Source organism: Lygodium microphyllum, chromosome 9 (assembly GCF_053477565.2).
Source record: "Lygodium microphyllum isolate KBCC chromosome 9, Lygodium_microphyllum_v1.1.10, whole genome shotgun sequence".
In the NCBI taxonomy this organism is placed as follows: Eukaryota; Viridiplantae; Streptophyta; class Polypodiopsida; order Schizaeales; family Lygodiaceae; genus Lygodium; species Lygodium microphyllum.
Genome location: NC_141143.1, coordinates 42,429,408 through 42,443,408, shown reverse-complemented (window position 1 = coordinate 42,443,408; position 14,001 = coordinate 42,429,408).

The following is a 14,001-nucleotide window of genomic DNA, read 5'->3' as shown; positions in this document are numbered from 1 at the left end:
ACATTTATGAAGCAGAAGCTGAAGAAGCCATAATAGTGGAAACTTCTCAATCTAAAGTGCAGCCCATGCATAAGAAAGAGACTCTTCTTCACAATATCCAAGAAGAAAGTGAAACTCACTTTATTCCTAGTAGTCACTATTCCCGTACCCATTGGGAAAGGGCGACTACTGAAACTGTTGTTAAAATCAGTGAGAAAGAAACTCCATGCATTGCCCTTATAGACCATGGATCGGAAATTAATGTTATGTCAAGAAATCTCTATGAGAATGGTGGATGGCCCATTGATGTGGACCCAGGATGGCGCACGAAGGCAGCTAATAACTATTCTGGCGATCTTTATGCAGCATGTCCTTATGTACAAGCTACTATTGGTAATGTAAAAGATGAATTTCATTTCTTTGTTCAAGATTCCTATAGTTATCCTATCATTCTTGTACAACCATTTATTTCCGAGTCTCGTTTAGAGACAAAGGCTGTTGATGATGGTTCATCATATGCTCGGATAAGAAGCAAGGATAATGATAAAGCTGTTCAATTCCTAACTGTCTGTGTTAATCACCATCGGAATAGGGATCGATTGAGAGATCATCTTGTTCCTCCTAATGCCCGAGAATTTAAGGGTTTTCGGGTAGCGCTGCTATAAGTGGAGGCTATGGCAGTGTATCATGTCACAAAAAATTGCCTCCACATATGAAGGAGGTGTTGAGAGAGAGAGAGAGAGAGAGTACGAGAGATACACAAGACATGCTCCCAAAAGAATGATTCATATTGATGTAGAGTTAGTATATATAGGTGAGACCCAAGTCAAGTGACAGATGATATATATAGTTGTAACATCCCCACTCAAACAAAGGTCTCTGGCTGCGAGTGAAAAAACCCTTGGGGAGAACAAGGGAAAAACCCGAGCCCCTACACATACCTACGATACAAAAATGATTTACTATAAAGTTTTCTTGAATACAATGATACATGCCTCAATCAGTGAGACAAGAACTTGGAACAATACCAAGTTCATGTCTTAATGAGCTAAAGCGAGCTTCACTAAGAGCTTTTGTGAAGATGTCTGCAACCATTTGATCACTGGGACAATGCTCCACCATAATGGAACCTTTCTTGACTTCATGTCGAACATAATGATAATGAATAGCAATATGCTTTGATTTACTATGTTGTATATAGTCTTTGGTAAGACTAATAGCACTTTGGTTATCGCATCGAAGAGGCGTACTAGATGGTGAAGGATGTCCCAAATCTGCAAGTAGTTGTTGAAGCCAAACTAGCTCGCGAGCTGCTAATGATGCAGCAACATATTCGGCTTCAGTTGTAGAAACCACAACACATCGTTGTTTCTTGCTGGACCAAGAAACCAAACATCCATTTACAAAGAAACAATTCCCACTTGTAGTTCGCATGGATAAGTGTGAACTTGCCCAATCAGCGTCTGTATATCCAATAAGGCCAAGAGAAGTTGAAGAAGATAAAGAAGAATCCTCTCGACGACGATAAATAAGACCAAATTCCTTAGTACCCTTGAGGTACTTAAGAATACGTTTTGCAACACTCCAATGAATACTGGAAGGGGAAGAAAGATACTATCCCAAAAAGTTAGCTGCAAATAAAATATCTGGTCTTGTGTTTAAACCAATAAATTGAAGACAACCAACAAGATTAGCAAAAGGTTGATGAATGGCTGATTCTTCATTGCGTGTTGTAGATGTACCCTTGGTAGAGCTTGAAAGAATGGGAGTGTTAGCAGAGTGCGCATTTGTCAACCCAAACTTCTTAACAATATCATTAATAAACTTTGTCTGGCAAAGAAGAAGAATGCCTTGTTGTCGATGTCGTTGAACTTGAATACCCAAACAAGAATGTATCTCACCAAGATCCACCATTTCAAATGCAGTCGATAAAAGCTTCTTCATAGCATCCAAGAAAGCAATATTATTTGACACAAGAATAGTATCATCAACATATAGAGCAAGAATAATAAAATATTTGTCCTCCCTTTTGATGTAAAGATTTGGGTCAGCAAAACATGCAACAAAACCTTTAGATGTGAGGAACTGATCAATCTTAATATACCAAGCACGAGAGGCTTGCTTCAATCCATATAATGCACGATGAAGCTGACATACAAGATGCTCCTTTCCTGCAATCATAAAACCTTCAGGTTGCTCCATATAGATTTCTTCTTCAAGATCTCCATTGAGAAAAGCCGTTTTAACATCCATTTGGTGAATTTCTAGATCAAATAGTGTTGCAAAAGCCAAAATCATACGAACAGTTGTGGAGCGCACAACGGGAGAAAATGTTTCTTGATAATCTACTCCTGCAATCTGTGAGTAACCTTTTGCAACAAGTCGTGCTTTGAACTTATCAAACGAGCCATCAGCTTTGGTCTTGGTTTTATAAACCCATTTACATTTGATAGGAACACGATTTGGGGGGAGTTCAGTAAGAATCCATGTACCTTTGGAGATTAAAGAATCATACTCAGCTTGCATAGCTTCTTGCCATTGATCCCTTTGAGACGAATTGATAGCTTCCATATACGATATTGGATCCTCTTGGACAGACATAGCATCATCAAAGACATCATATTCAATAGAATAGAATCCATGCTCTATCTCAATAGGAAGATCAACATAGATCTCCAAATTTTCATCAATCTTATTTGGAGGTGAAGGAGGTTAATGATCATCAGAATTAGTAGAATCACAAAGCAAGTAAGGAAATGCACTAAGCAAAGATTATGTATCATCTGAAACATCTGGCGACCATGTGCCACCCATAGTCTTCTCATCAAATATAGCATCACGACTAATGATAACCTTTTGAGAAGAAGGATCATAAAATTTGTAACCTTTGGAATGATTTGAATAACCAAGAAAAATAACCTTCAAACCTGGAGGATCCAACTTATGTCGAGTGTCCTTGGGCACATGAATATAAGCAATGCAGCCAAATGTGCGAAAGTGAGAGACTGAAGGTGTCTTCCCTGTCCAAATTGTTATAGGAATTTTACCAGCAGGTGCAGTAGTTGGAATATGATTTTGAATAAAAACAGCTGTTAGAAGTGATTCAGTCCAAAAATTTCGAGACAAACCAGAGTGTATAAGCATGCAACGTATAGCATTAAGAATCGTGCGATTTTTGCGCTCAGCAACACCATTTTGATGAGGAGAATAAGGAACTGTAAACTCATGATGAATACCTTGATCCTTACAGAAGTCATCAAATAGATTGGATACATATTCACCGCCGTTGTCACTGCGAAGCGTCTTTATAGAGAATTCAGTTTGAAGCTCCACACTTATCTTGTATTATTTAAATATAGATAAAGCCTCAGACTTATGTCGAAGAAGATAGATATGTGTGTACCGTGAGAAATCATCAATGAAAGTTATAAAATATCGATATTGAGACTTTGAGGCAGGAAAAGGACCGCAAATATCGGTATGAACCAAATCCAAGAAAGCACAGGAATGTGATGAAGTAGAAGTGTGGAAAGGCGAACGATGGTGTTTTCCAATTGCACAGTACTCACATATTCCCGTACGTGGATGAGATTTAAGATCCATACCTTGCACAAGGAGGCAGGAAAAGGACTGCAAATATCGGTATGAACCAAATCCAAGAGAGCATAGGAATGTGATGAAGTAGAAGTGTGGAAAGGCGAACGATGGTGTTTTCCAAGTGCACAGTACTCACATATTCCCATACGTGGATGAGATTTAAGATCCATACCTTGCACAAGACCATGACGATGAAGATCAAGAATTTTGGCAAAATCAGAGTGTGCAAATCGTTGATGCCATAATTTGCAATCTGCATCTCCAGGGGCAGTAACAACATTTGCAACTGTATCATTCAATGATAGCTCAAATAGATTACCATGTCGAGGAGCCACTGCTATAGTATGCCCGTCTTTCTCTATATGACATTGATTATGATCAAAGCCAACAAACAAACCAAGATCAACTAGACGAGCAACAGAAAGAAGATTTCTTTGCAAATCTGGAACATGAAGAACTCCTCTTAATATTCTAGTGGATGAAACAGTCCCCAGATATAAATCACCCACTCCTTTGACTTGACAAGTCGTATCATTCGCAAGGTAAACAAACTTCTTGACAGGAAGAGAATGATAATTGTGAAGCCACTGCGATTGGTATGTCATGTTTCCAGTGGCGCCTGAATCAATGATGAATAGAGAACCATCATGAACATGAAGTACCTTTTCTGGAGAGATATCATAATGGACGAGATTGAGCTCCTGATGAGTATGATCATCATCAGTTGTAGTTTGTTGAACAATATAAGCTCGAGAACGTTCTTCATCATATCTGTGTTTATAACAACGACGAGATGGATGATCTGTATGTGCACAATAATCACAAGGAGGAAAACTTTTGGACGAGCAAGGTTGCTTTGTAGTAACTCCATGCTCCTCATCATATTGACGTGCCCAGCAATCAGAAGCCACATGACCTTTCTTATCACAATAAGAACAATGTTTGTTAGGATAAGCAAGATGAGAAGATTTACTACCTGGATTAGGGCGTCCACCCTGCTGAGAACGTGAAGTAGGACACTTGCGAGCAACAAAAGCAGCATCAAAATCCCTTTGTTCCCGAGTGACCAAAACAGCATCAGATTTTTCCAAATGATGCTCATGACGTTGAGAATATTCAATAAGAGATATACATGCTTTGTCAAAGTGGATATCATCCTTGTTAGACAAAATAGTGATGATATTGTCATATAAAGGATCTTTGATGGTATGAAGAAGTTGAGTAACAATCTGATTTTTAGCAACAGGAGCGCCGACAGCACCAAGCTGATTGATAATGTCTTTAAAAGCCTCGATATGAGAGTGCATAGAGGTACCAACCTTATATTGAAGATTCTTCAAACAAGTTTGGAGATATAAAATTTCGGTGACCGATTTATTCTCAAACGTTGAGATAAGATACTCCCAAATAGCATGAGAGGTTTCCAGATGAAAGACATCCAACATAAGTGAGTCAGGAAGTGCAGACAATATATAACGACGAGCCGCTTTGTCACGACGAATCCAATCAATATGATCAATTTTCCATTTTTCAAATAATGGACCATCAGTAATCACAGAATTGTTATTCATCACATCAATAGGTTGAACTGGGCAAGACAGGTCGCCCAAAACAATATCAAATAATTTGTCACCTTCAAGAATTAGCATCATCTTTGCTTTCCACTCAGTCCTTGGAAGAAGGGAACCAAACGTTGGCCAGACGGATATGGTACGTAGATCGGTCGCAGTATGCTCACGTAGTGAATCTCGGAAGGTCCCCAAAAATAATGAACTCTACCTTTTTGCACAAAAAACAATGTAAAAGCATGAACCACAAGAAGCAAGAGACCAATTGGGTTCAATCTCCCCCCCATGCCTTGTATGAGCGCTTCACAAAGCATGTATTTTATGTATATTTCCATCTTCATGCTCAATAATAGCCCAATTTACAAAAATATGACAAGCTTTTAGCTTTTGAGTTTGCTTTTACAAAAATAGGAAATAAAGCTAATGGACGGTGCCCATAGAGTCTGGCACGCCCAACACAATGTCCAAATAGAAATAACATATCCGTGCGCATAGGCACATACAAAATAATAATAAATAATCGATGTCTCAATAGACATAACAAAATATAGGCGTAGTGCCTATCAAAATATAATCCAAAGGTCAAATACTCGCTAAACTCCAATGCTTTCCTCCGCCACTACTGCTATCTCTACACATCAACTGAAGCATTCACAATCGTTAGTAAGATAATACAATTAAACCGACAAAAGTGAATACCTAGCAGTCTTCAGCTACATAAATAAATCAACTGGTTAGAAATAAATCCTAACCTTAATTTATTACGAGTGCGCACTCTAAACTCATAAATGTTTATTAATTTTATATGTATTTTGCGGAATCACCCGCTATGGAATCATCCATGTACACACTAAATTAATGAAACGCCCGAAAAGGACAGGCGTCCCCATCAACTTCTCGCACAAAGAATCCACTTTGTGTATGAGCCCCGGTCATCTAAGTTTACGGAATCCACCGTAAAACCTCACGAAATCCACCGTGGCACGGAATCCACCGTGGAATATGCCTCCTGGCATCATACCCCCGGGGTCGGATAGCAATTGACCTCAATTGCTATTAGCTCAATGTGGAGCTAACAGAGTGGGGAAAGCATTTAAGTCTCTAGCGTGCATCCATTGTGCTTCCTCTACAGGATGGTTCTTAAATTTAACTAGATATCTAGAATACCTTCGGCCAGTTCTAGTGGTCATATAGTCAATGTGTATGATGGCTTCTGGTTCAAGTATTTCAATCTCTTCCTCTAATAAAGGTGGGTTTTCATAAACAAGGTGGACAGGTAATTGGCCTCTAAATGGTCTCAATAAACTAATGTGAAATGTATTGTGATTTTTCCAATGAGATGGTAATTCTAACTTGAATGCATTATCATTAATTTTATGAATGATTCTAAATGGTCCATAGAATCTGGGAGCTAATTTGACAACTGGATGTCTATCTACACTTTGCAGTCTACGTTTTTCTATTCTCAGCCAAACATAATCATCAACTTTGAAATTCATGGCTTGTCTTTTCTTGTTGGCTTGTTTGGTATATGATTGTTGGGCTTTAGCAATCATATCTTTAACCTCATCAAAAATACTATTATGCATACTAGCAATATCATCAGCACTTTGAATTCTATTAGACAAAGATGCAACAGGTGTGGACAATCTATATCCATAAATGACTTCAAAAGGTGCTTTCTTTGTAGATGTGTGCGGTGTATTGTTATATGCAAACTGTAATAAATGCAAATGAGTGTCCCATGTCTGAGGTTTAGAGATAGTATATGCACGTAAAAGATCTAGAATGGTGCTGTTTGTGGCTTCTGTTTGTCCATTAGTTTCTCGATGAAATGCAGATGAGAAATCAATCTTTGTGCCTAGATTAGCAAACAGTGTAATCCAAAAATTGTTACAAAATCTAGAATCACGATCTGAAATGATAACTTTTGGCAATCCATGGTTAGTAAAAATAGTTTTCAAAAATAACTGTGCTGCTTGTGATGCTATTAAAGTTTTCTTACATGGAATGAAATATGCTTGCTTACTAAATCTATCTACAACTGTCCAAATCATATCATGGTTAGATTTAGTATTTGGTAAACCAGTAATGAAATCCATAGAAATATGCTCCAAAGGTTTAGATGGAATAGACAAAGGCATTAGTAATCCATACTGTTTACCATGATGTCTTTTAACTCTTTGACAAATCAAACATTCAGAAACAAAATTAGATACATCTGCATCCATATGCGGCCATTAAAAATCTTCAGTTAACATACGTAATGTAGATATGATACCTCTATGACCTTGATATGGGGGACAATGAATTTCATTCAAAACAAAAGATCGGAATGGAATAGTAACACATTGTCTCTTTTCATAAAACATAAATCCATCATTATATGACAATGAATCAACAGGAATGAAATTATTTTGAACTAATTTATGCCAATCAGAATGAAAAGTAATATCCTGGTGATATGTATCTTTCATAGCAATCAAAGAATCAAAAGATATGACAGAAATATTATAAATTGCAGGTCTTCTACTCAATGCATCAGCAACTACATTTTCTTTTCCAGGTTGGTATTGAATGATAGGATGAAAACTTTGAATGAAGGAAGCCCATTTGATATGACGGTCAGAGATTTGGGGTTGGCTAAGTAAATGTCTAATGCTTTGCTGGTCGGTCTTTATCATGAATTCTGAACCCATTAAGTAGTGTTTCCACTGTCTTAATGCTTGTACAACTGCTAATAGTTCTTTGTCATAAGTGGAATATTTCAGCTTAGAGGGTTTCAGCTTAGAACTAGAATATGCTATAGGATGATTGTCTTGCATTAGTACGGCTCCTATTCCTGATCCGCTAGCATCGGTCACAACTAGAAAGAATGGTCTATTAAAGTCAGGCAACTGTAGAACAGGGGCATTGGTTAATGCACGTTTCAATAAGTCAAAGGATTTCTGTTGGTTTTCGGTCCATTGATAAACAATTCCTTTCTTGAGAAGTTTGGTTAATGGTAAAGCAAGTAATGAAAAATTGCGTACAAACTTCCTATAGAAACTAGCAAGACCAAGGAATGAGCATAACTCATGCACGTTTTTAGGAACAGGACAATGCAATATTGCATCAATTTTCTTAGGATCAACTTTAATTCCTTTAGATGATACAATATGACCTAAATACTCAATTTCTGTCTTAAAGAATTCACTCTTTTCAGGATTTGCAAACAATTGATTTTCTTTCAGTAATTGAAAAACTAATGACAAATGCTCATAATTCTCTTTTTCATTTTGACTAAACACCAAAATATCATCAAAGAAAACAATCACACAATACTGATATTTCAAAAAGATACGGTTCATCATTCTGCTGAAAGTGGCAGGTGTATTAGTCAATCCAAATGGCATGACTAAGAATTCGTAATGGCCAAACTGTGTTCTGAATGCAGTCTTAAATATGTCAGATCTATCTAGCCTCACCTGATGATATCCAGACTTAAGGTCAATTTTACTAAATATAGAAGATCCTTGCAGTTTGTCCATAAGGTCATCAACTCTAGGTATAGGATACCTATTCTTTACAGTGATCTTATTTAAAGCTCGGTAGTCAATACACATACAATAGGTATTATTCTTTTTCTTGACTAAGAGTACAGGTGCACCGAATGGAGAACTGCTAGGTCGTATTAAACCTCTATTTAGTAATTCTGCAATTTGACTCTGAATTTCTTTTTGCTCTATTTGATTGTGCCTATATGGTGCTTTGCAAGGTGGTTGTGTGCCAGGGATCAAATCAATCTTATGGTCTTCTGGACGTGAAGGTGGTAAACCTGGTGGTAGGTCTTATGCAAAACAGTCCTTAAAATATGCAAGAAATTCCTTATGCCTAGGGTGCATATGATTTTCCTTTGCTTGCAATTCATTCACCCAAATGAGATATGATTTAATACTCTTGCGTAATGCACGTTTTGCTTGAGTATGCGAAAGTAGTGGAAAAACATTAGATGCATGCATACCACATAATGTAATAGATTTTCCTTGAAAATTAATATTCATTGTGTGTGTGGAATAATCTATATTTGGATTATGCTGGTGTCGCCAAGGCATTCCTAAAATAATGTCACTCGACTGTAATGGAACAACTAAGAAATTTTTTCTTTCAGTGTATGAACTAATTTGAATCTCTAAATCTTGTACTTCTTGTGTACCATTATACCTAGTGCCTAAGAATGCAGCTTTTATGCGATAATGCGTAGGTACAGTCTGTAATTTCAATTCCTTTACCAATTTTGCTGAAATAAAGTCATGAGTACTACCGTCATCATGTAAGATAGTCTTTTCCTTTCCATGCACCAAACATTTCACAGTCAATAATGAATGTGGAGTAGGCATACCTGGTAAAGTGTCGAAAGTAGTATAAGTGTCATCATCATCTTCAGTGAAATCAGGCATATCCTCATGCTCGTCTTCGTCCATGGCTCCAAGATAGTTGATATGTGCTGGTGGCTTCTTTGAATGACAATTTGCTGCAAGATGTCCAGGCTGGTGACACTTATAGCATACTATTGGCTTGGCTTTGGTTACATTATTTGCAATGGCTGGAAGTCTGGGTACATTTGGATTTGCTTGTGGAATAGGCTTAGGATTTGGATTGACATTGGATGGTAATGCAGGTGGTTTAGCCCAATTCTTGCGGAAAGATGGTGAAGAGAAACGACTCGGATTAAACCTTCTAAAATTGGAATTGAATTGTTTAGATCCATAATTACCATTGGCTTGGAATTGCTGTGGTCGTCTGTCTCTACCGCATAACTTATCTTCAGTGTCGTGAGCTAGTGAGATGGCGTCTTCAAGGGTAGCAGGCTTGAACACGTTCACTTCAGCGTAGTAATGTCCAAGAAGTCCAGACATATACTTCCGCTTATGTGTCGTCTCTGGTACGTCTTCAAGCATGCGTAGCTGTAGGAGTGCATTCCAAAAACGCTCTGTATACTGTGGTATAGGCTCACGATCCCGTTGTTGAAGTAGATCCCATTGCTTGATAGCCTTCTCATGAAATTGCGGTGGAAGGAAATTCTGCATGAACTTCTTCTTGAAATCTTCCCAAGTAGCAGGACATTCTATGCTCTTGCGTACTACAGTCCACCAAAGTGATGCTCTGTCTACCAAATGATTAGTAACACACTTGATTTTATCTTTTTCTAGATAAGTTTCCTCATGGAAATAGTCATCAAACTGGCTAATAAAGGATAAAACAGTCTTTCCTTCTCGTATGCCATTGAAAGTGCGAAATTTGAAACTTCGTTTACTTATCTTTGATTCCTTGCGAATAGTTTGAGCTTCAAGAGTGGCGTCGATGGTACGTCGAATCAAATCTTCAGCTTGAGGTTCTTCTTTGTCGGTAGATGCTCTTTGTAATTTTTCCAATTGCGCTTGCAATGCTTGCGTAGCCCTTCGTTCTTCTTCCAATTGCAGCATGATTATATCCAGCTTTTGTTCCATGGTAGGCTCAGGTAGGTCGTCTTCAGCCATAGGATCATCCATATGTGGTGTCGTCATCCTGTAAAACTCAAAATACCTTTCTCACTCAAAATCAGGTTAGCGGGATGAGCGTAGCTCAAATTCGGGGTTACAAGGCTATGTATTTTTGGGTATTTCTTTCTCAATTTTCAAAAAATCTGTAATATTTCCTTTTTCGTTTGCTGAAAATACTTCAGCAGACCTGTGGATAGGTAGAATACTTTGCCACGAACAACTTTGCAGTTCAGAGTTTGTGCGCAGGAACAACCCTTCTAGGAGTTTTGAGCACTAGTCAGTTCTGACTCCAGTTGACTAGTCTGACTTGCAGAGTTGCAGACTTGCAGAACTTAATGAACTTGCAGAACTTGATTCTAGTCGACTTGTAAGACTTGACTTCGAAAGTGCAGGACCTGAAGTTTATGAACTTGATTGTCTTGTGTAACTTGATGAAAGCTTAATGGCTTAAGCTTAATAGCTTAAGCTATGGAAGACGGGGAGCTAATTGAAGAAAACGGCGCAGATCGTGGAGGACATGGGCAGCCGTTTGCTGACGTCGCGAAAATTGCGGGCATACTCAGATACCTCGATGACAAGTTTTGTGAAACTTCTTCAATTCCTTAAGCCTTTAAGCTTGAAGACTAAGCTTTTTGAAGAAAAGAGATATGAGCTTCTTACTGTATATCCATGACTTGTTTATGGAGATGAGGGAGTGGTCCTCCGCCTCTACAGCCTGGTCCTTCGCGATCTGAGAGTAGAAACAGGGGTTCTTGATCGCCAGAAGTCTGCCTATATCGACGGTTCGCGACGAGATTGACTGTAGAGCCCGATCGTTCCAGGAGCTCTGCCTTCACACGAGATGAGTAGCGATTGGAAGCTCTTGATCTCAGCTCCGCTCTAATACCACTGGTGCGCAGATCGGTTGCAGTATGCTCACGTAGTGAGTCCCGGAAGGTCCCCAAGAACAATGAACTCTACCTTTTTGCACAAAAAATAATGTAAAAGCATGAACCACAAGAAGCAAGAGACCAATTGGGTTCAATCTTCCCCCATGCCTTGTGTGAGCGCTTCACAAAGCATGTATTTTATGTATATTTCCATCTTCATGCTCAATAATAGCCCAATTTACAAAAATATGACAAGCTTTTAGCTTTTGAGTTTGCTTTTACAAAAATAGGAAATAAAGCTAATGGATGGTGCCCATAGAGTCTGGCACGCCCAACACAATGTCCAAATAGAAATAACATATCCGTGCGCATAGGCGCATACAAAATAATAATAAATAATCGATGTCTCAATAGACATAACAAAATATAGGCTAGCGCCTATCAAAATATAATCCAAAGGTCGAATACTCGCTAAACTCCAATGCTTTCCTCCGCCACTACTGCTATCTCTACACATCAACTGAAGCATTCACAATCGTTAGTAAGATAATACAAATAAACCGACAAAAGTGAATACCTAGCAGTCTTCAGCTACATAAATAAATCAACTGGTTAGAAATAAATCCTAACCTTAATTTATTACGAGTGCGCACTCTAAACTCATAAATGTTTATTAATTTAATATGTATTTTGCGGAATCACCCGCTATGGAATCACCCATGTACACACTAAATTAATGAAACGCCCGAAAAGGACAGGCGTCCCCATCAACTTCTCGCACAAAGAATCCACTTTGTGTATGAGCCCCGGTCATCTAAGTTTACGGAATCCACCGTAAAACCTCACGGAATCCACCGTGGAATATGCCTCCTGGCATCAAGATATCCGTTAACAATTACGCAATTGGCCATGCCTGTATGTCGAGAGAAAACAAATAAGATGAGATTGCAGAATCTGCAAACCATGATCAAGGCGAGCGTAGTTGAGATGCATGACATTCAAAATAGGGATATGCACGTAAGAACGACAAAAAGTATTGAGTGACTAAAAAAGAAAGCCGGAAATAGAGAGGTGTAACGTGCAAGACGAGATGACGCATATAAGAAAAGTGCTATTTCGGTCGAGCAAAGAACGTGAACAATAATAAAACATCGCTAAAAATAGCAAGATGTTTGCTTGTCGTAATCAACATCATTAACGAAGACGAGTGATTAATAAACTGTAATTGGGGATTAACGAACTGTAATTAGAAATACAGTTTTAAATAAAGAATCGCCGATTTGAGCAGAATTGCTGTCTTGAATCCTGAACTGTCATAACTTTTGATCCAGAACTCCGATTGACAAGCGGTTTTGACAGGATTCGAGAGCACGACGAGAGCTACTTCTAATTTGAACAAGCGGTTTTTAAAGACAAAATTAACTAATACTTCTAATTTGAACAAGTTCATGTATCAAATCATCACTTGTGCAAAGAATTCAATCAAGTATAAACAATGAAACAACTTATCTTCCTTGTTGTTGCTACACATCCATAGCTCTGATACTATGTTGAGAGAGAGAGAGAGAGAGAGAGAGTACGAGAGAGATACACAAGACATGCTCCCAAAAGAATGATTCATATTGATGTAGAGTTAGTATATATAGGTGAGACCCAAGTCAAGTGAGAGATGATATATATAATTGTAACAGGAGGCAAGGTCAAAAGCTGATTTGCAGGTTTTTTCGGCCAATGGTGTGGGCTGTTATAAACAGTTTTCAGCCATGAACAGGGCTGAAAGAAAGTATTTAAGTCATATGGAGCAAGAGCTGAAGCAAATTGATGTTTTACCTAAAGATGAAGAAATTTCAGGACTATTTTATGGGCTGAATTATAATGATACAATGGCTGAAATTTATACATCCGTTCATGTAGAAAATCAAGCTGAAAATCAGTCCATACAGGTATGTACATTGGATATGTATGACATAATTCAAGAATTTGCAGATTATGAAGCTTTTGGATAGCCAAACAAGGATGAAGCAAAAGTAGAAACAAAGTATAAAATAGTTGATAAGAAGGTCAAGCCGGTAGCTACTCCTCTACCACCTGAAAGAGAAGGACTGGCAGAAAGGGTATCCAAATAACCAAGCCTTCGTGATCCTAAAGATATTGGTCACCAATTTACAGCAGAAAGTCTACAAAAGCTGAAAATTGGTGAAGACTCATTTCTCTTGCGGCTGAAAAGCAAATCTTCATGAAGATGTTAAAGAACCATGGTAAAGCTTTTTCATTTCAGCCACATGAAATTGGATGTGTGGATCCAAGCATTGTGGCACCTATGGTAATTTTTACGATCCCACATGTGCCTTGGAATCTTAAATCAATTCCGGTTCCAAGGGCTCACTTGCCTAAGTTAATGGAACTTTTAAATGAAAAGATTAAAATGCGAATATTGGAGCTATCTTCAGCTCCATATTCCAACCG